The sequence below is a fragment of the Sparus aurata genome, chromosome 5, assembly GCF_900880675.1.
Source record: "Sparus aurata chromosome 5, fSpaAur1.1, whole genome shotgun sequence".
Classification (NCBI taxonomy): domain Eukaryota; kingdom Metazoa; phylum Chordata; class Actinopteri; order Spariformes; family Sparidae; genus Sparus; species Sparus aurata.
This window is the reverse complement of record NC_044191.1, coordinates 4,657,652-4,681,525: the sequence shown is the minus strand read 5'-3', so window position 1 is coordinate 4,681,525 and position 23,874 is coordinate 4,657,652. Positions and strand designations below refer to the sequence as shown.

Below are 23,874 nucleotides of genomic sequence, written 5' to 3'. Positions count from 1 at the left end.
GGATGCCTGACTTTATTGCTTTTTCAAATTTAAACGATGACAAAAGCTTAAGACACATTCTGACAAACCACAAAATAAGGATACATATTGTTCAAGAGTCACTGCTTTTAGTTATAAAGCTGTTTTACATTCCATTTTTTCAACTGGAGTATGTGTTATAAATTTTTACATGATTTTTTCACAGTTTATATGAAATGTATCTATCGTGTTTTGGAACAACTGGTTTTGTGGCAAATATATCGCAAACCTACTTTTTAAACTCCTCCCAGGTGATTGCGCTGATTTGCATGAAACTTTGCACACAGCATCTGTGGACCCTACTGACAAAAAGTTAACCCTTAGATGCAGGCCGTATTAGAATCAATGCTTTTTTTATGCCATTTTTGATTTTTTTATTATGAATAATCATTTATTTTATGTTTTGTTTTGTACATACAAGAATGATTTCATGTTTAGCTCATTTTCATTTTTAATTTTTTAACATTTTTCAAACATTTTTAACAATAATAACTGAAACAAAGACAACTTATTTACATTTGTGTGTGTCATCTCTATATGTAGAGCTTTTGTTTTCAATCATAGTCCCTCACTGCATGCAGTTGTCACAAACTATCTGTTTCTGGCTGTGATCATTGCACACATGTCCACTGCATTTGCCACACCTACTGCTGACTTTGCAATCTTTGTGACTTGGGCAGATCTGACACCTCTTTCTCTTTGGTTGGCCTTGTCTGCCTGCTGGGTTGTGGCTTTTGTCACTCCACACCTTCCCATTGCCTCAATGATCGAGGTTTGCAGTTGGGGGCAGCCTTCCAGGGGACTCCGCGTGTGCGGTGCAGCTCCTTTGAGAGCTCAGTGAGTAAGAGCCGTTCTTGAAATCAGGATGCTGAGTGGTGAAGAAGGTGTATGCATTGAGGGTGGCAATATCAAGCATGCTGCAGGACCATGGGCCATCTCTGTGTTTGGCGCTTGCAGGTGTAGATGCCAACCATTTGGTCTGTGGCCTCCTTTGGACTTGTTGTAGAATGTGATCACTTCAGGTTTTTTTCTTTCTGCTACTTTCTTCCACCACTTTGTCATGGTGCATCATGCTCAGGAGCACAACAGCCTTTCCTTTCTTTCTGACATAGTTGACCATGGTAAAGTTTCCATTAAATCCAAACTCTGTGCTTTGAACTTCCCTGGACTTGGATGCCTTCATCAGAGGAGGGATGTCTGGCTTGAGTCCCGACAATAGTGAGATCCTTCTCCAGGAGATGCTGCGCAAAAGGCACACCAGTGAAAAAGTTGTCCATGGTGATGTTGCGACCTGTGTTTCTGAATCTACTGCACAACTGCATGACAATCTGAATACAGAAAAATGGCTGTATGGCTGTAAAGCCATACTTAACATATGCTGCCTCATATTTTTGATTTTTGTTGGCCATGAGTTCTTAGGGTCTTCCTCCATGGCAGGGCTGTTGGTTTGCTCCTTCGGTCTATTTGTTGTCATTAAACCTGTCCATTTTGCGCGAGCTAGCTACACATTAGCTTGAGGAGCAGAGCAGCTTGATAACAACCGCCAGGTCTACACAGATTATGCCGAATATATATATATATATATATATATATATATATATATATATATATATAGCATTTTTTTCTTATCTTCCCTCCTATTTTCTGAGGCCCCCCTAGTGCCCCCTGGCGCCCCCCACTTGGAAAACCACTGGCATAGGGGATGCATGCATCACAAACCCAGAAGATATTAAGGCCATACTAGGCGGTCTTCTTTGGCATGTACTGTAGAAACTTGCACCTCCCCCTGAATGGCACAAGCTGTTCATCCACAGTGACACAATCACTTTGGATGAATCGATGTCTGCAGTTGACCAAGAACAGGTCCGATATGTAGCGGAAGGCTGCCATATGGTCTGTTTCGAGGCGGACAGCTCTGGTCCTCTTGTCATCAAAGCGCAAGATATGGCGAATGTCCTCAAATCTCCCAACACAGACATAGTGGCCTTATACATGGGATTGTGTAAAGTACTCCCAAACAGCTCACAGAATGAAACATTCCAGTTCTTCTCACTTCCTGCAAGAAGGGTCAATCCAATGAAGGCTATTAATTCATCTTTGTTGACATTTTTCCATTCTCTTCCTCTAGCTGTTTCTACTCTCCGTCCCTCCAAGTTTGTGCACGTTATCACCTCTTGTATTATGTTATCAGTTCGAAGGAACAACTCTTTAACGCGAACAAACTGACCTGATTCCACATTTCACTTCTCTCTCGTTTGTTCATTTGTTCTCACAGAGTCGCTGCTGCTGACTCGCTGTGTGTTGTTAACTGTTTTAGTTATCAGGTGACGAGGACTGAGAGCCAGCCAATTGTATGCTGAGTCTAGGACACTGTCATCGAATGTTAGCCAATTAGAAACAGGAAAGCAAAGCAACCGTTTCCATGAAAAAAAAACATTTCATTACGTTCGTAGCTCATCGTTCTCGTTCAGTCAGTCAGCCAGCCAGTCACCCTTGGCTTATGGTTGACATTAACAATACCACTTTTACATTTGAATATCAGTGAAATGGTAATTGCATGCTGTCTTTGTATTACCTGTGTCATGCCAGATTAATAAAATATTTGAATGTCTTGACAATCTGTCTCCTTCACTCGTTTGTTTGTTCTCATGCATGAAGAACCCCCCATAAATTTAATAAAACTGTTGAATAAGTCATGAAAGCCATTAAATAACTATGTTAACATACTAAATGAGAGACAGTGTTGTATTTGCTATTATTCACACATTTATTAAAATCAATCCACCCCCCACCCCCACCAGTTGGTTTGTCTGAGTGGGAGCAGGCATCTTGACCTTCACCTGCAATAAGTTAACAGATACAATGGCAGATAGCATCTAGAAAAATTGCATTTCCTGCGAAAATACAATGTGAATGCTAAAGGCTGAAGTGATTTCGGATATCTGCTGAATGTACTGGAAAATGCATAAAACTGTAAGAACGGTCAAGAATTTGCAGAAAAAGCTGAATTTTTCAAAAGCTGAAATGGCAGAAAAGCTGAAAGGCTTTAGGCTAAAAGGGCTTAAAAAGGTGAAAAGAGGCTGAAAAGCTGTAGAGTGAAAGGGTTGGAAGAGCTTTAAAAGATGAAAAAATTATGAAAAGGATGAAAAGATGTAGAATAAGAGCACTGACAAAGGCTTAAAAAGGTGAAAAAGGCTGAAAAGGATGAAAAGCTGTAAAGTAATAGGGCCTGAAGAGGTTAAAATGTGAAAAGAGGCAAAAAGGTGAAAAGTTAAAGGCTGCAAGAGCTTAAAAAGGCTGAAGGGATGAAAAGCTGTAGAGTAAGAGAGCCGAAAAATCTTAAAAAGGTGAAAAAAGGATGAATATTTGAAAAAGTTGAAGGGTGAAAGAGCTTAAAATGCACATAGGCTGGAGCAGGAGCAATCATGGAGCAAGCCAACAAGATTTCTTACATTTCTGTAAAGTAAAAGACGTGGGATCCAAATCAAGCTGAAGAGAATTCTTTCTCAAGTTTTCCAGCTGCTCTCCACTCTAGCGATGATGTCATGCACTCTAGCTCATGCAATACATACGCACTCTTTGGTTACACATGCTGGAGAAGTACGAAAGCCAAAGATGAAAATGTCCCCATAAGAATGAATGGGAAAACGCCTCCCAAACTCCAAATTTTTTTTTTAAACTGTAATGGTTATCTCACAAATATCTATATTTTGAGTAAGAGGAGACATGGCTGAACACACTCATGTCGTTTTTATTTCTTTAGAGTGAGAAATAAGGGCAGAAAAGCGAGAGGCAAATCAGGTACCATCTGCTCTCCTCCAGAAATTTAGCCTCAAAATTAACATCGCGGCTAATGGGGGAGCCGCTAGAGTTCTTGTCACCCTCGGGCTTCTAAATCCAAAACTGTAAGTCCTACATCTGAAATAAGATGACCAGCTGAAAGGCAACAAGATTTCCTATATATCTATGCATATGTGACGCGCCACGGCAAAACCAGCAGCAAGTCAGCTGGGAGAAATTCACATAAACAAAGAAACTATCGTTTTTTTTTTAAACGAGTGATTTTCGTTTTTTTGCAAAATGTGCAAGTTGAGATCATGAAGAAGCCACTCCATGTTTCAGATAACAGTATTGGTTGCCTTAAAAGTATACATTTTGTGTTTGAAATGGGGTATAGTTTCAGGAAATGCTGACGCTTCGTTGGGCGTGTGCAGCGATACAGTTAATTTCCATACTGGCTACCTTTGACCATTCACATGCTTTTGTTTTTTTTTTTGGCCAATCAGGTGCACGTTAGTAGTATCTCACATAGTTAGATAGCAGACGCTATATCTATGGTAACATATGAAGGGGATAAAGACAGCGAAATGGAGAAAATCTGTAACTTTGACTCCAAATGCTACGGAAGAGGAAAGGAGAACTCACTCGTTGGGACACATTCATGTAGCGACAAACTTTCTCCAGAGCTTTTGTACAGCATACAGTTGGATTCTCTAGCTGGCGAAAGAGAGTGGCAGGACATGCGAATAATTGGACATTTCGAGGCAAACAGAGGCACAGTAGTTACTTCAGACATGACTACATCCACCAAAAAGCCCCAGACAAAGAGAAAGCGCCCCCGGACCACTTGGCAATGAAGTCTGCAGGAATACTTTTCGGTTTCTTTTGGGGTGAGTTTCCATTAACATCCAAGTTATCTTGGGGACAGGGCCGTAACTACCATTGAGGACACCGAGGTCATGTCCTCGGTATTTTTTCTCAGTGGGAAAAAAAAAAAGGTCATAACTGCCGACAAATAACTTTATTTTGTACGGAAACCACTTGCTCCTCTGTCTGATCATCACCATGGATTACAGAGTGGATCATCCTGTCGTAAATATACCATCTTTGGTCATTGCAGTGGTTTGTGGGTAGGCTACCTCAGCGGGAAGAGGAAAATCTTCCATAAATCCACTGTCTCTGCTCCCGCCCAGACTACTGCATTTGGCAACCGTAAGCGTATATACACAAAAACAGATTAAAAACTCTTGTTACAACATTCCTGTTCGGCTCCCGGACCGTGGTCGGGAAGCACAGGGGAGATGTTTCCTCCAGGGCTGAAGTTTATTATTACCTTCGGGGTGAACCCCTTTTAAGTATGTCGTTGGTCAGTAAGTAATGCCAGGGAGCTTTGCTGTCCTTTGAGGTGCCGTCACGCTTATTCACGGCTAACTGCAGCATATACTGTAAATTTTATTCCTGTCGTTACTGCTGCTACTCCTTTCTCTCTCTCATTCATTCACTGTCTGCCGTACATGCGCTCCCTCACTGTCGCTCACCCACTCACACCTTACGCACTGCCCTATTCATGAAAGAGCTATGCCACTCACACAACACTCTGTTAAAATAACTTCTGGACAAGCTGTACTTAAGCGGTAAAGGGACAGTGTGTCACGATTTAAGTAATTTATTAACTCAAATCAATGTCTTCGTTCATAAGTAAGTCCTCATTGGTGTACAATTACCTCTGCCAACAATCTGACTTATCCTCCTGAGCGAAGAATTACCTATCTGAATATACATAGCACGGGCAAGCTCTATGGAGGCCGCCATGTCTTTCCGGTTTTAAAAAAAACTATGGACAGCCGAGAGGGACACAAAGCATTACGTGGTACTATGTAGTAAGGCTAAGCGCATTTTCGCTCAGAGCTAGCTTGACTGCGGAACTGAGAGGGAGCTCAGCGGGTTTTATATTTTTATAGCCCTAATAACTAACTACATCTTTACCTCAGTACTTGAATCAGTAGAAATACTCGATGCTGTTGGGAAAGAGTCCATATTTTGAAAATGAGTTTCTTGTCCGTCAGGGCCACCATAGCTACTGGAACGTCTCCAACGTCTTCAAAACAGGAGGGGTGAGCAAAGGAGTGTTGCAATGTAGAACCTCACAGCTAGGTGGCGCTAAAAACTTGATATATTACACACTGTCCCTGTAAGGATTTGTATTCGGAATAATTCTCTACTTCCTAAGAAAGACATCACAAAATTGCTAACTGGAGTGTACTGGCAACAAGCTCACATGAGTGATACGAAGCAACAATTATTAAATGTAACCATACACTCAGAAAAGTTTGACCATTGTCTACTTAAAAAAATTATGGCAGGGACTTCCGGGTGACGCGATGGAGTAGAAAGACGCGTAGACTCGCAGCTCCACTAGACCCGTTAATAATTAGCCGATAAAGCAAAGAAAAACGATAAATGAGTACCAGACTGCAGGAAAAGGCCTCTAAGGGAATGAGTTCCAATCAGAAAACAGGCAAGAAAGACATGAAAGTCGGCAAAAATGACGAAGTTATAATACGTTCCAGCTAACGTTAGCCGAAGCTACACCTTCGAGAGCCGTCAGCGATGCTAGTGGGGAATCGGCTATGCTAGCGGAGCTAAGGAAGCTTCGACAGGAGAATAGTGACTCTTTTCGGGAATTAAAAACCTCTCCTCAACGAGTGGAGTCATCCATGGAGGAACTAAAACAACGAACCGAGAGGTTAGACAGAAGACTGACCGACGCAGAGAATAGAGTAAGTGCAACGGAGGACCGAGGCCTACGGCATGAGAGGGCGCTGGGCTACCTGCTGCAGAGAGAGGCTAATCTCACTGCCAAGTGCGATGACATGGAAAACCGACTCCGCCGCAACAACATCAGGCTGTACGGAGTTCCAGAAGGTGCGGAGAAGGATGACATGATATCTTTCCTAACAGACTTTCTGAGCACTTCATTACAGTTTCAAGAAGAAGTCGACATTAAACTAGAGAGAGCACACAGAGCGCTCGGTCCAAAGCCCAAAGCCACAGATGCACCACCGAGATCCATTATCGCTCGGTTTTTGGACTTTAATGTGAAACAAAGTGTAGCAGGATAAGCATTTTGTCTTGTTTCCCCTCCTGCCCTTTGTTTACATTTGGTTACTATGGTTTCCGCTATGCATTGGGGTGGGCCAGTATAAAAGCGGTAGTCTGCCCACCGGTTCGTCCTCTCATCATTTCCGGGTCGGCGGTTGTGTGCCCGACAGGTATGGCTGCACGCTGCTTCACCTCGCTGCTCGTTTTATTTCGATTATTATGTTTTAGGCATTTGTGTTGTGTTGTAGGGCGATCGTGTGCTGCTGTGTGCTTCCTGTCCGTGTGCGCCGCTGTGATTGTTTGGCGGTGGTGAGTGTCATCTCTCTCTCTCCGTTGTGGTTGATGCTGCTAGGTGGCTAATGCTAGTGTGGTCACAGGTAAATGCTGGTGGCTGCCTGGAGTCCTTTCTCCCTCCCTCCTCTCATGAGTGTGTGAGTGTCTGTGCTACTAAAAAGGTATGTAGCCTATACGTTAATGCATAACCTCATCATTTTAACTTAGCCAATGCTAATGATGGTTTTCCTTAATTAGGTGTTACTGTAGCCACCTCCCTGGGCCGCTGCTGCTTTGTGCGTTGTTTACTACGTTCATCTTGTTCATATTTGCTGCTGCTGCATGCCGTACGGTGTTGTCCTGCGGTCATCGGAAGTGTCGGCTTGTACAGGACAGTTGGTCGGCCGCACGCTGCTGGGCCCGACTATCTGTTTTACTGGGGACTGGTGCCCCTTATGTGAATGAGTGTATCAATGTGTGGATCCTGTTTCATTATTTTTGAGTGTGTGTTCGAGTTCATTTTGGATTCTGTTTATGTAAATCTATTTTGTAAATCTCGGTAATTGAATTTGGTAACTGAGTTTTGTTTTCTTTCTTTTTTTGGTTATATCAGCAGTTAAGTGATATATTGTGATTTTAGGGAAGGGGTCTGTCTGTTATGGTTTTGTTAGGTTTTCTTTCATTTTGTGTGTGTGTGCAACCCCACTAATTTGTTGTTTCCTCCCTTTTCAGTTGCTGTAGGCCGGTGGTGGCGTTGCTGGTGACCTGGTGGTGGCATCCTCCCTTGTCTTGTCTTGCTGTGTCCCTTGGAGTGGGTTTTTCTTCACTGAGAGTGTGTCTGCCACGTGTGCCCGGTGACTTAAGTTTGTTTCTTTATTTTGGTGGATTCCTCCCCTGCACTAGCCTTCGTCCATCCACTTCGGCCTCAGCCCTGATTAGGTTTGTCTTTTGTGTGAATGAGTTAATTGATTTTTAAGAATATATTAAAATAAAATGCATTTTAAAACTTTGAACCACGTCTCTCGCCTTTAAGTAACTACGAACCTGTGTGCCTTGCGTAAGAAAATAATTCTCTGGGTGAAATTCCCAGGGTGGCGTTGTTGAGCTTTTAGTATTTTTCCTTTCTTTTCACCTCCTCCTTGCCACAAAAGGGTGTTGCTGCAGGCTTGGAAACAAAGAAATATTCAGTTCCGGGAGCATACGATCTATTTTGACCATGACTACTCGCCTGACCTGCAGAGGAAGAGGAAAAAAGTCCGAGAGGTAATAAAAAAGTTAAAAGAAAAGAACATCAGGGCTCAGTCACCATACCCAGCACAGCTAAGACTCTTCCTGGATGGTGGCACGAAACTATTCCCCTCACTTTTAGAGGCACATTCAACATTAAAAGAACTTGGCATAGAAAATTCTATGGAGGACCGGGAAATATTGGAAAGGGAGCTGACACGAGAGGGATGGACATTACAACAGGACCGGAGGAAGAACCAACAGCTGAAGCCAGCGGAGATCAGAGCCATCATTCAAGGTGACTCCAGGGAGGCCAGAGTTGCTGGTCGTGAGTAAAGATGAAACCACTTTAAGACTAGACCTGTGATATATAAGGACAAAAGTCAATTAGAGACTGGACTGGTGATGAACAATAATAATAATGATAAATAATAACAATAGAAAGAAAGAGATATGAAGAGGGTGGACTTGTGATGAAGGAGGGAAAAAGAAAGAGACACCATGAGACTGGTCCTGCTAGGAACTAGGTCTGGCTCTGCAAGACCAGACCAGGAAGGAGTAAAAACGGGGAAATTAAAGGAGATGAAGTGGGATCATCGTTTATCGTAAATTATTGTTTAGAAATAATTGATTCAGGCTATAGTAATATTATGAGAAAATAAGGTGATTATAAAGGTTGGTGGGGGGTGGGTGATGAAAGACTTTCACCGAGTACGAGGCGAATTTGGCCTTCGAGGTGACGTGAGGACACTCCGGGGATAACCTGGTGGACCGTCGCTATTGCACTTTGTGCACTCTTCCCAGAGGGACTTTTTTCTCTGCCCAGTGAAGATCGGGAGTGGAGATCCCCAGAGTGTGTTTGTAAGGTTAAAACTCTGTTTATTTCATTTCAGGGGCAAACCGCTGGAGTATTGGAAGTTCACAGTTGTTTTTCATGTTCAAAAAATTCATTTTATGTTTTAGTTATCAATGTTCTGTGTCTCTCAGCAAATAATATCATCAAGGTAACTACGGCTTATGATTTTGTTTTGATCGCAGTTATTAAGGTACATTTTAAAGGTAAAAAAAAAAATACTATCACAGTATCAAAACATGTTTATATAAAAATATCTTAAGTTAGAAAATATGGACAAGTTGACGGTAGTTAGTTACAATATAAATGGAATTAATCATCCCATAAAGAGAAAGAAAATTATGAACCAGCTGAAAAGATTGAACTGTTCAATTGCGTTACTTCAGGAGACCCACCTTAATGATATAGAACACAAAAAGCTTAGAAGGGAGTGGGTGGGGCAGGTTTTCAGTGCCTCGTGTGAAGGGGGGAAAAAAAGAGGAGTGGCAATTCTGTGTCATAGATCACTCGGTTACACTTTAGAGAACATGCACGAAGACAAAAAGGGGTGCTACATTTTGGTTGTGGGTACAATCAGAGGTGTTAGGATATCCTTCCTAAACATTTACGCACCAAATGAAGATGACCCCAGCTTCTTCAAAGAAATTATAGCTCTTTTAACCACCCATGCTGAAGGATTTATCATAGTTGGAGGGGATTTTAACTGTGTGTTGAACCAAAAATTAGATAAACATCCATTTGAACAGGGACCTAAACTACAGAAAACCAAAGTACTGTGCAATATGATCGAAGAAATGGGGCTGGTTGATATATGGCGTCAAAAACACCCCAAAGAGCGTGATTACACCTTTTTTTCTAAGGTCCACAAAGGCTTTATTTTTGTGTATTAAAAAGAGATGCCTATAAAGTTATAGATTGCTATATTGAACCCATAACCATATCAGACCATGGTCCAGTGGTTATGTCAATAAATTTAGTGAACGAAAAACAACCTAAACAGTGGAGAATGAATGTTTCGCTTCTGAATCACCCAGAGATAGTTCAAAGTATAAAAAAAGATTGGAACGAATATATGGAACATAATGATAATGGGGAAGTTTCAGTATCAACCTTATGGGAAGCGGGAAAAGTTGTGCTGAGGGGGATGTTAATCGCTCTGTCATCCAAAATTAAAAAAGATCGTGAGAAAGAACAAGGAGAATTGGAAAAACGCATACAGGAGTTAGAAAAGGAGCATAAAAAGACAAATGACGAGAATATTTTGGAATCTCTTACCCAGTATAGACAAACATTAGATGATTTATTGACACATAAGGCTGAGGGTGCATTACGTTTTGCCAACCAAAAATATTATGAATCAGGAAATAGGGCCAGCAGGCTATTAGCATTTCAATTGCGTAAGGCACAAGCAGATCGCACGGTGACAAAGATAGTGAATCCTGTCACTAAAAAAACACTGTCCCACCCTAAAGACATAGCAGAAGTTTTTTCTGTTTACTATGAGACACTTTATGACTCTGAGGAGATAGACAATAAAACAGAGAAGATTAATACTATATTAGGAAAACTTAAGTTACCCAAATTAACTGAAAGGGATTCCAAAGCAATGAGGGATCCAATCACAAAAAAAGGAAATTGAGGAAACCATTAAAAATCTAAAGAACAATAAGGCGCCAGGAGTAGATGGATACCCAGGTGAATTTTATAAGCATTTTCAAGAGGAAGTTATACCCCTCCTACAAAGAGTATTTAATTATGCCCTTACAAAGAATGACCCCCCAGAATCTTGGTCTGAAGCAATAATTTCCATAGCATAGTTTACTTTGCTGTGACGCGAAAATTTTAACCACAATATTGGCAAAACGAATTCAAAAGTGTATACATACATTAATCAAACCAGATCAAACTGGGTTTATACCGGGTCGTCATGGGGTAAATAACATTAGAAGAACTCTAAACGTGATTTCAGTGGCGAAACAAAAACTGGATCCCTCAATGCTTCTCAGCTTGGATGCTGAGAAAGCATTCGATAGGGTGGATTGGCAGTACTTGGAACACACATTGGGAAAAATGGGATTTCATCCAGATTTCATCAAGTGGATCGGTGTGTTATATTCAGGACCCATATCAAAAGTGCGGGTGAATGGATATACATCAAAAAACTTTGGTTTGAAAAGAGGGACGAGACAGGGATGTCCCGTCTCGCCCTTACTATTCGTTATTAGCATTGAACCCTTGGCAGAAATGATACGAGTAGACCCCAGAATTCAGGGAGTATCAGCAGGTGGGGTTACCTATAAAATCTCACTATACGCGGATGATGTTATTTTGTATATTACTGACCCCTTGAATTCAATTCCAGTGCTTTTGTCCCGTTTAGGGGAATTTGGGGAAATATCAGGTTACAAAGTTAACGAAACAAAATCAGAGGCAATGATGCTAGTGGGCAAGTGGCCAACAGAGTTAAACAAAGAAGTTACATTTAATTGGTCTAATATGGGATTCAGATATTTAGGCATAGTGATTACAACACAAATTTCACAGCTATTTAATGAAAATTATGGCAGATTAATCACGCAAATAAAATCCGACTTGACTCGATGGGAGATTCTCCCGCTGTCCCTCCTAGGTAGAATCGAAACAGTCAGGATGAATATACTTCCTCGTTTATCATACCTCTTTCAATCGTTGCCTGTCTGGATACCAGCTTCCAATTTCAAAATGTTGGATAAAATGATTTCTATCTTTATCTGGCAAAAGCGAAAGCCTAGAATCAGACAGAAGTTGCTATTAAGCCCGAAGGAAAAAGGTGGTCTTAGTTTGCCTAGTCTGAAATTATACTATTGGGCGGCGCAACTCTGTAGTATGGTTGAATGGCTTGTACAAGACGAGGAAACAAACTGGATTGGATTGGAAAACCATGCGTGCCCGCTAGTACCTCTTGAGACGATGCCATTTATGGAATTAAAGAAATGGAGAGACCTAAAAATTGACAACGAATGGATTATTTGTACCCATAGGGTTTGGTCTCTGGTGAGGAAAAAAATAGGTGCACCTCTAACAATATCACGTGCAGTAAGAATAGCTAAGATTGCTGATTTTTTGCCAAACAAGTTGGATGATGGGTTCCAGATCTGGGCAAAGAAAGGATTAATACGGTGGCCCAGAGGTGTCAGGCCAAATACAAAAGCCACAACACAAATACAAAAGCCACATCACGAATACAAAAGCCACTTTTGTATTTGTGTTGTGGCTTTTGTATTTGTGTTGTGGCTTTTGTATTTGTGTTGTGGCATTTGTATTTGTGTTGTGGCTTTTGTATTTGTGTTGTGGCTTTTGTATTCGTGTTGTGGCTTTTGTATTTGTGTTGTGGCTTTTGTATTCGTGTTGTGGCTTTTGTATTCGTGTTGTGGCTTTTGTATTCGTGTTGTGGCTTTTGTATTCGTGTTGTGGCTTTTGTATTTAGCCTGACACCTTTGGGCCACCGTAGATTAATAACCATAAACCAGATGTTTGAAGGAGTAACACTTAAATCATTTAAGCAATTACAAGATGAATATGGATTGTGTTCTAAGGATTTTTATAGGTATTTACAATTGAGGGATTACCTTTTGTCGCACACCGAAAGCAATGCTTTGAAACAACAACCATCACCTTTAGAACAATTTCTGGTAAAATGTATAGAGGATAATAGTAAGAAGAAGATGGTATCCAGTATATATAAACATTTACGATCACATTTCTCAGAAAATTCTTTAGATATAAAGCATAAGTGGGAGCTAGAAATGAATGTTGTTGTTGGAGATGAGGAGTGGGAGGTGTTGTGTGAGCAGGGTCACAAAGTCACTCATAGCCCAGTGTGGAAGGAATTTAATTGGAAATTAAAAATGAGATACTTCAAGACACCCTCTGTTACATCAAAATATGACAAAAATAATTCAAATTTATGCTGGAGGAATTGTAAACAGATCGGGGACCACACTCACATCTTCTGGGATTGCCCAATACTGATCCCATTTTGGCAGGGGATCCAAGCAGAAATTCAAAGCATTTTGAAAATTAAATTACCACTGAACCCATTACATTATATACTGGGTTTGACTCCAAGGGAGGATATAGAGAAAAGGAAAGTCCAGCTATTACAGATTCTCTTACTTGTGGCGAGGAAATTGATAACCCTGTCCTGGCTCAAGCCTCTACCTCCCACACTTCCACAATGGCGAGAGGGACTAAAGAAAGTTTATGTAATGGAGAAGATAACTGCAAAACTTCATGTGAAAATGGACTTGTTTTTGGCTTTGTGGGCCCCAATCATCTCCCACTTTGGGTGGCCAGACAGATGAATTGTTAACAGTTTATTGTGAGAAGTTATGTCTGTTTTTGTCATTTTTTGGGGGTCGCCTGTGGAATGTACTTTCTCCCCCCATCTGGGGTTTCGTCTTATGGGATGGCCAATTGTGTAGTAGAACTAGACTAGGGTTTGTATGTTTGCCGAGACACTAATTGTTCTTTGTTTTGTTTTTCGTATTTTGTCCTAAATTTACTGTTTTTATTTTTTTTTAAATGCATAAATTTTAAATAAACAATGTTCAAAAAAAATAAAAAAATTATGGCAACAAAGTGACACTTAATATAATTGAATAGATTTTAAGACCTTCAACTTTGATTAAAAACTATTGATTTGATTAAGTAAATTTAAACAAAACTATTAAATGCAAAATAATGAAATCATTGGTTGAAATATTTTGGATTTACTAATAATATGGCGAATGTTGAGTAAATCCAAATCAATTTTACAGGTAAAACTGATTAATATTTACTAGGTATCTGAAAAAAAGTAATTTAGATATACTAAATATCTGGGAAAAAGTTATTTAGATTTACTAAATCTCTGTGAAAAAGTTATTTAGATTTAATATTTAATAAGGTGGAATTAATTTACATTTACTAATTTTATGGCTGAAATTTATGCCATTTTTCTAAATATCAGGATAAGAGTGATTTGGATTCAATAAATAAAACAAGTTACATCAACTCATAACTTGGAACAATGATACTTAATTCAACATATTTAAACTGCAATTGTTATTTATCTTTTCATAAATTAATTGTTCAAATCAACTTATAATTGGTATCACATGACTTAAAATCTATTTAATGTTAGTGATTGTCACTTTGTTGCCATAATTGTTTTATGTTAAATCTATTTAATATTGTGCCTTCATGTTGCAATAATTTACTTAAGGTCAGTTAACAAAATTACCATATAGGAGAACAGCAGGTAAACATTTATTTGTGCAACTTTGTTCACACTTTTTCAACATTTTTCAAACAGATTCTTTTTTTGTTTGAAATGCACAAATACAAAGAATTAGAGAGGAAGGCTATAAGTAATCAGACATGAACATGTGTACAACAGGGATATGCATGCTGGCAATCTGTCTATTATGCATTTTGATCAAGGCTCAATCAATTCCTCCAAAGTGCCGAATTACCTATGAGCTCTGTCCATCACTTGTGAGCATTGAGGGCCAGATGACTTTTGGGTGTGATTCAAGGTTTGGTGTTTACATTATGGCCTTTATCCCAGACTTAAGTCAGCACAAGGATGTTTTGATTTCTTTTAACTCTTTAAAATCATATTGGCCTCAACAATTTCAGTTCATATCAAAATTGTAAAGGTTTTTTTGCAGTCTGAAATCACTGTGTCAAGTAATTCATTTGGTTTGGTTCGTCTCTAACTAAAGTGGCACTCAAATCATTCATCTGTGCAAATTCAAATGCCTCTATCAAAACATACAACATATGTATCCCTCGTGTACACAACAGAATCACAGTAGCAAGTCCCTCAAATGAGTATGACACATTTTTCTGAATACACCTGAAGAGTAATTAACTGCAGCACTGAAACTCAGACAAAGCCTCGAAGTACACCATGTGACAGTGACTTAGTAATTCCTACAGAACACCCACAATCTGTGAAACATCAACAACTACATCAGATAAAAACAGATGTATATTTCCAAATTGGCAGGAGCTTTGAGGCCTGCAAGCAGAGTGATAAAATATTTCTGGAGAAAAACAAAGGCTCTTGCTATTTGAGGCAGGCAAATTGCACAGGTAGCTTCCTCAGTGTCAGATCAGTACAGCTTGAGCTCACAACTAACAGTGCCACAAAACCCAGGTAAAGACCCAGCAGAATATTGTCCATCCCCATCATGGAGCTGTGAGGTGGTGTTGCAAGAACAACCAGAAGAATCATGAAAAACAAGAGGAGTGTCTGGTTTTGCTTCTGTGAAAATGGACTGTGTCACTGGCATCCATATGTCCTAAGCTGATGGCCATGTGTTCATAGTCCATCAAGAAGCTCTGTGTTTTCAAAACACAACTCTCACTGTCCTGGTTATAATGCAGCATCATCATTTACTCGTTACTTCTGGAATACCAAGCTACAAAAACAGTTACTTGTGGCAGTTCTAAGTCCAAAATACAACACCTTCAAATGAGTATGAATAACATATTTTTTTCTGAACAAGAATTGAACACTTAACTACAGCACAGAATTACTGAGCACTCCAGTGTATTTAGGCTCTTAAGCCAGAAGCTTGCTCTTGAGGCTGTTCACTTTTGGGGAAAGCTTTGAACAATCCAGTTTGAGGAAGAGTTTCTGAAAGGCTTCAAAAGTGTACCTGAGCTCCTTGGGATAGGCAAGATTCACTGCATATGTCAAACCAATGAGCATGGCACAAGCCCTCGGAAAGTTACCCAGAGCAGTCAGGACCTTTGTTCCGTCTATCACGATTCCGATGCCCTCTGTACCCTCTGACAGATTAGTCTGAATGCTGTAGATTTTCATCTCTTGTACAGCAAGGTCCTGTGCCACACTGTCTTCATCTGCATCCTAAGATAACAAGAACATTTTGTATTTTAGACTGTACAGCTAAAGGAGATGGTCCTAAATAGAGCTTGAGAGATAAAGAGATATACATTTCAACTTACATCATACTCTTTAAAGAGCTGATCAGCAGATTCCCCAAGGCAGATACCGGATGACAATGTCTCTGGTTATGTTGATGGTAGGATTAATTGGAGACTGAAATAACATAAATTAATATTACTCAAGGTCATGGCGCAGTTTTTGCTATGCTAGGAGGCTTAGACTTGTGTTATTTTTAAAGAAACCCCTGTCAATGATCCTTTATGTGCTGTCCGAGAGACCAGTCTTATGAATTGAAGCTTAATTGGCGAAGTTTCAGGAGCAGGACCACACCTCAACAGCGCCAACTTCCGCATTTCTATAAATAACCACCTGACCCTCTCATCTGCTTCGCTCTCGTATTCTGCGCTCTTGCACCCAGAAACGAGATCACGCGACATCGCCTCGCCCGAGCACATCCAAACTTTTGTACGAGCAACATCAGGCTCTACTCACCTCATCATGGACTTCGTATCACTATTCCCGTCGGACAATCTTTCAGACGAGATGAGGATCACCATTCATCTGAAGCCGACTACTCTCCCGTCACCTCCGTACCCGAGGACCCGATTCCAGTGGCCCAACAGCCGGCTAGGACGCGAGCGGGTCCGAAGAGCACCAACTTCGTCTCATCCATGGTTCGTCTCCCGCCTGGTTCATCTCTCCTCAACATCCAAGATTATCATAGTTCGCCCGACGACTCTCCCGTGTCTCCCAGCCCACCTCCTTCCGCAGCAAAGAGAGGACGAGGAATTTCCGGAACAGAAAGTCACCGTCGCTGCAGTTTGCCACAGTTCGCCGACTCCTTCACCTCCAAGAAGCGAAGCCTCCCGCCATCGTTCCGCCAACACCGGCCGAACAACTCGCCGGTCACAACGTCTCCACGCTCCGGTGAGTTCCCCCGACCGGCTTTCATCTTCTACAGTCACCGATTGGACAGTAGCCGCTCCCCAGAAAACTTTAAACGACAAATGAATTCTGTTTAACCGAATGGACTATAAAGCCAAACTTTCTCCACACGCATGTGTGCTTCTTCCGTCAACGCCAGCTCTCTTCCGGGTGACGTCATCACGCGCACGCAACACACCGCGACGTCGACGCTCCTGTTAAAAGGGACAGTACAATTAAATACTACAGCCCAAAGACAGCAGAAAGCTCATAGACAACAGAAAGTGCAGCAGCAAAAGTGGAGACAGAGATCCTCAGCCAGATCAAATGACTCTAGAGTTTCTGCTACCACCTCTCGTCATCACTCCACTCCAAAGGGAGTGCCCAGATGGATTTCAGGATCCTCCAATCCCCATCAGGATTTTCATCATCGACACTAGCAACCTACAACATCTAGGGCAACGTCATGGTGCCCACTGCCATCCAGTTCTAGCCACCACAACAGCCAATCTTCGAAAAATAAATAAATAAACTCATGGCTGTTCGTTCCGTTAACGCCAGATCGCTTCCAGGTGACGTCATCACGCACAGTCCTACAGGCAGTGACGTCTACGCTCTTGTTAAAGGGACAGTACAATCAAATGACAAAGCCCAAAGAAAACAAAGAGCAGCAGCAAAAGCAGAGACAGAGATCCTCTGCCAGATCAAACAACTTCAGCGTTTCCGCCACCACTTCTCGCATCACTACACTCCAGAGGGAGCGCCCAGATAGATTCCAGGACCCTCCAACTTCTATCAGGATTATCATCATCAGCTACAGCAACCTACAACCTCAAGGGCAAACGCCACAGTGCCCACCGCCATCCAGTTCCAGCCATCACCGCAGCTAAACTTTGCGGAGGCTCCTGGCACAGGGATGCCAGTGCCCCCTACAGCCCACTGCTAACAACCACAGCAGCCTGTTTCAGCGGAGGCTCTTGGCACCGGGATGCCAGCGCCCTCTGCTTCCTGTGTCCAGCAACCACAGCAGCTCGCTTCAACCGGGGCTCCTGGCACCGAGATGCCAGCGCCCCCTGCTTCCTGTTTCCAGCAACCACAGCAGCTCGCTTCAACCAGGGCTCCTGGCACCGAGATGCCAGCGCCCTCTGCTTCCTGTGTCCAGCAACCACAGCAGCTCGCTTCAACCGGGGCCCCTGGCACTGAGACGCCAGTGCCCTCTGCTTCCTGTTTCCAGCAACCACAGCAGCTCGCTTCAACCGGGGCTCCGGTCTGTATATAAAAATTACTGTCAATTCTTGCACTACATCATGTAAATATGTACTTCGATGCTATTTTCTCCCCCTTTTTAATTATAGTGTCTATTCTATTGTCTATTTTGCTATTGCGCTGTTCTCGTAATATTCTGCCGCGACAACAAATTTCCCCGTCTGCGGGACATTAAAGGATTCTGATTCAGATTTTGACCCTGGCACCGAGATGCCAGCGCCCTCTGCTCCTGTTTCGAGCAACCACAGCAGCTCGCTTCAACCGGGGCTCCTGGCACCGAGATGCCAGCGCCGTCTGCTTCCTGTTTCCAGCAACCACAGCAGCTCGCTTCAACCGCTCCGGTCTGTATACTAAAAATTACTGTCCATTCTTGCACTACATCATGTAAATATGTATATACGTCGATTCAATTCCATTTTCTTCCCCTTTTTAATTATAGTGTCTATTCTATTATCTATTTTTGCTATTGCTCTATTCTCGTAATATTCTGCTGCTGCGAGAAACAAATTCCCCCGTCTGCGGGACATTAAAGGATTCTGATTCTGATTCTGATCCTGGCACCGAGATGCCAGAGCCCTCTGCTTCCTGTTTCCCGCAACCACAGCAGCTCGCTTCAACCGGGGCTCCTGGCACCGAGATGCCAGCGCCCCCCTGCTTCCCGTTTCAAGCAACCACAGCAGCTTGATCAACCGGGGCTCCCAGCACCGAGATGACAGCACCCCCTGCTTCCCATTTCAAGCAACCACAGCAGCTTGATCAACCGGGGCTCCCGGCACCGAGATGTCAGCACCCCCTGCTTCCCGTTTCAAGCAACCACAGCAGCTCGCTTCAACTGGGGCTCCTGGCACCGAGATGCCAGCACCCCCTGCTTCCCGTTTCAAGCAACCACAGCTGCTCGCTTCAACCGGGGCTCCTGGCACCGAGATGCCAGCGCCCTCTGGCGCCTATTTCCAGCAACCACAGCAGATTGCTTCAACCAGGGCTCCTGGCACCGGGATGCCAGCGCCCTCTGCTTCCTGTTTCCATCAACAACAGCACCTCGCTTCAACCAAGTCTCCTGGCACCAAGATGCCAGTGCCCTCTGCCGCCTAATTCCACAACCACAGCACCTCGCTTCAACCAGGGCTCCTGGCACCGGGTGCCAGCACCCTATGCCGGGATGCAGGGAGCTTCCATCTCCCAGCTCCATCAGTCCCAGCAGCTCATGTCGGCTGGGGTCGCCAGCACCGGGATGCCGGCACCGGTTCTTCCCCCTCAACAGGCAACCACTAATTTCACTTTATACACAGCTACCCACACTGGGCCGCACAAAAAACCAAACGAGAGCTTCAGCCTTCTCGCGCCTGTTGTCGGCAGCTCCACCAGCACCCATACCTCCAGAACAAATGTCATCTACCCCTTCTGTCATCTTCCTGTAATCAACGGCGTATATAAGAAAGGCAGGCCCATCATGCACCAAGGAGGTTGTTCGATTTGCAACGGCTTCAACAGTACCGGATGCACCGTGTCCCAGTGCCGCTTCCTCCACGTTTACTCCTTCTGCAGTGGGGGCCACGCCCACCCCGAATGCCCGTACAACCTACCTCGCCAAAACTAGTTTCTCATAAAGGACTTGAAGAAGGTCTTCACCCCGGACTCCACACAATCATCTATCTCTTTTGAAATCAAAAATCTTCAGTCGACCATAACCGAGCCAGATTCAGTTGACCGCACACTCGCTAAGGAAGTTAAGGAAGGTCCAGGAACAGACCAGTGCTCTTAAAGTCCTCCCTATTCACCCCGACTTCTGCCGTTTCTTCAGCATCCATTGGTGTGGTATATATTACTTCGCCGTTAGGCTCACTTTTGGTCGCAAAGCAGCCTAAACTCTTCGACACCCCACCTGAAGCCCTCAGCTGGATCCAGTCTAACAATTTCCCCCCACCACATCGCCACCCGCTTCCGGCCTGATTACCCTGACTTCAGTCTTCTCCAACCTCAGGGTCCCATCGTCGCAGAGAAAACAGAGGGCCCCTCCACATCCCTTGAGTTTCTCGGAATCATTCTTGACACTAACAAGTTTTAGACTTCATTCCCGGTCGGAAAGCTCAGCCGAACCTTCTTCTGCGCCCAGCGCCGCACCAAACGTCAACTTCTGTCCCTTCCGTCCCATCACTCTTGACCTCCATCTCCCTGGATAGCTTGAGCCTTGCTGAAATCTGTCCGTGACTCAACCCTATCACCAATTGGAACGGAATCACTTTCTTCTACGATGACCAACCAACTAACCCACATGACATCCATCTGTACAGCGATGCTGCTCCTTAGGCCGGTTTTGGGGGTTTCTACAAAGGAAGATGGCTTGTGGCAGAATCGCCCCTGAAGCTCGCTAATGAATGCCAGAAGTTCAGAAGCTTGGCACCTCACGCAGATACCTTCCCTACGCCAGTTGGGCGTCGACATTCAACTCGTAAATCCTGCGCTTATACCCCTGATAAGCGACTACCAGAGCTCCACCATCAACAGCCTATCACCCTCGACCCTCTCTTCCTACTGGACAGCTTGGAAAGCTTCCATTACTTTCACGACCAATACAACACAACCTTTCCGTCATTCGATCTCATCACCACGACTTCTTTCAGTACTTACGCCCATTCCTCATGACAAATCACGCACCACCAAGCTTACCTTAGCAATATCAGCTTCTTTCCAAGACAATAACCGGCTGTTCGTTAACAGTTCGTTAAGCCCTCGCCGTCTTCCTCTTAATGCCAACTTGCCGTTAATCTGCCTCCACACAATCCGTTCCGGGTACGGCACTCCTCAAGTCGCCCAAACCCTGGAAGCCATGTTCTTGCTTGCCTTTTGGCTTCCTCAGATGCTCCAAATTCACCTCCTCAACCATTCACTTCGACTCAAGCCGTCATGCTTGCATTTCTGACTTGTCTCGCTTTTCAGACGACACTATGGTGTTCCACTTAACGCAAACCAAAACCAATCAATTTGGTCCGCCTACACCCGTCTTCTTCTTCAAGGTCCAATCACCACTGAATCCCTTCGAAACCCTCGCAAATTTCTTGCAATTCCGTAAATCTCACAACAACGACAGATCCTCTTTTCATCTCCGAATCCAGCCAAGTGGCTACTCGATTCTGGTTCCACCATCACTTTCGCCGGGTGCTCTCATTGTCTGGTATTTTGCCCGACAACTACTCTGGGCACTCCTTCAGAATCGGAGCTGCCACTTCAGCCTCCCGTAATGGCTTCCCAGAACACTTCATACATCTCATAGGCCGCTGGTCCTCCCAAACGTACCACCGTTACATCTGTTCAGATCTCAAAGATCTCAGATCCGCTCAATCTCTTCTCAAGTAATTGGAGGTTTTTGGGGGTCCGTCGCTGCCCGGGAGCGGCGGCGGATTCTCTACAAGAATCCCCACAACGCACTCGAAGAACTCAAAAGAACCAAGATCTTCGACACTTCATTTTCCTTTGTCACTAATGAATCCTTAAACGCATCTCGTTGATGGTGTGGTCCTTGCTAGTGAATTGAAGCTTAATTGGCGAAGTTTCAGGAGCAGGACCACACCTCAACAGCGCCAACTTCCGCATTTCTATAAATAACCACCTGACCCTCTCATCTGCTTCGCTCTCGTATTCTGCACCCCTCCCCCCCACCCCAATTCTCTCTGTCTGTTTCTTCTTTCTCTCCTCTCCTTCATAGGTCCATGAGGGGGTCCGTCGCTGCCCGGGAGCGGCGGCGGATTCTCTACAAGAATCCCCACAACGCACTCGAAGAACTCAAAAGAACCAAGATCTTCGACACTTCATTTTCCTTTGTCACTAATGAATCCTTAAACGCATCTCGTTGATGGTGTGGTCCTTGCTAGTGAAACACTTCCTGTCTTAACTGAGGTTTTCAGAGGACCAGCTATGACCCCAGAAAGTCACTGGTCCAGGAAAAGAAAATAAACATTTGAAATGTTACGTTTATCACTGAACTTAACAAAGTAGGCTAATTCCCAAAATGTTGACATTTAAGCAGCTAGAAAATAGGGGTGAGTGGCAGCTGGTGCTTAAGAGCAGAGTAATGTAAAACACAAAGAGCACATTATTTATAATCAGTGTATAAAAATGAAAATATTTTGCACGAGCTAATTGAATGGTCACATTTTTGAGAATGTGTGACAAACAATGTCTCATTCGGCAGCCAAGTGTATACAAACTGCTGTAATTAAAAATATGCACTTATTTGATACACATTTTTATAGACAGTCACAGGCTAACATTTCCTCCTGCAGATTTAATATAAATAAAAAACATAATATGGCCAAACTTAGGATACCTTCAGTAGGATAGTCTGCAACCTCAATCCCGTGGTCCCGCCCTTTGAGTGGAAGAGGTTCAGAAGCCTGGGAGAGTATCCATCCAGCTTGGACATGATCTTTGATTCCAGGTGCACCGTTGTGATTCTGTGAAACTCACCCTGGATCTGAAGGACAAATGATGTAAACAATAAACCATATTTGATCTTGAAAATACCTGAAAACATGATTTATGAGATGACAGTAACTTATATTTTGTATCAAATAATTGACCCCTCACAATTGCAAAGGAATGTCTCTGATTACTATACACTTGTAACTCACATTAGATGCCTCAAATAGAGCTGGCCATCTGGCTTTTATGTCCTCTATGGTGGGTGACTGTTTGACGATTTCATTTCTTCGGTGTGCAAATGTTTTGGCCATCTTTTCTTTGATCAATTTGTTGTTGTCTCGTTTCCTTACTTCAGTTAGCAACTGAATCCTTTCCTGTTCTTGACTTTCCTCATCCTCTCCTGCTGGGTAAGGTGGGAGGTAGTTTACTTCTGCCTTTCGAGGCTTTTTCACATTCTTGGCAGATTTCTGGTCTGCAGGGCTCTTGCGCTTTAAGGCATTGCACATCACCTCAGGAACACCGTAACCGCAGAGTTTGGTGCGATAATTTGCCATCTTGTATTTGAGGCTTTGTTGCCAGCCATAGTAACCTGAGAAGGAGCCAGGTTCCTTCAGACAAGGATATTTCTTGACAAGTGCCTCAGCAACATCACACATCTGTGCACTTGACGGATAAGCTGTATACATATATGTAGTTTCAGCCAGCTTCTCCAATATGTCTGCCTTGATCTTTGAGGCAGTCAGAAGTGTTCCATTCTTTCTGTAGTCTTCAACGGCTCTTTAAAGGTACATCTCAGTCTCATATGCAAACTGTGGAATGGGGAACTGCTTTGGCCATGGCTGACATCGTTCAGTGGTGCTTAACCGTCTCGGCAGGATAATGGTGTTCTGTGAAGATGATGTTCCAGCAGAGGACTCTGCATTTGATGCTGATGACTCTGCATTTGATGCTGATGACTCTGCATTAGATACTGAGTGACAGTCTGTTGACTGTTGACCAAAAGAAATGTCCAAACTTTCAACTTGCTACAAGTTAAGAATTATCGGGGCAGCATAGACAACCTTTATCGTGT

At 43.1% G+C, this 23,874-nt stretch overlaps 2 long non-coding RNA genes across 3 annotated transcripts; one reads left to right on the top strand and one right to left on the bottom strand.

The window, feature by feature from the left end:
* The first annotated feature begins 6,950 nt into the window (after positions 1–6,950).
* Positions 6,951–8,186, top strand: LOC115582109 (uncharacterized). Of its 2 annotated transcripts, none has more exons than XR_003984135.1 (3): positions 6,951–7,070; positions 7,149–7,209; positions 7,906–8,186. It is a non-coding gene; the product is annotated as an uncharacterized LOC115582109 (long non-coding RNA). The 2 variants fall into 2 exon arrangements; XR_003984134.1 differs by having other exon boundaries at positions 7,278–8,186.
* A 6,760-nt stretch (positions 8,187–14,946) lies between these two features.
* LOC115582155 (uncharacterized) lies at positions 14,947–23,047 on the bottom strand. Its single transcript, XR_003984147.1, has 4 exons — positions 23,012–23,047; positions 22,708–22,854; positions 16,253–16,346; positions 14,947–16,154 (listed from the first exon to the last, which is right to left on the bottom strand). It is a non-coding gene; the product is annotated as an uncharacterized LOC115582155 (long non-coding RNA).
* Between the last annotated feature and the right edge of the window lie 827 nt (positions 23,048–23,874).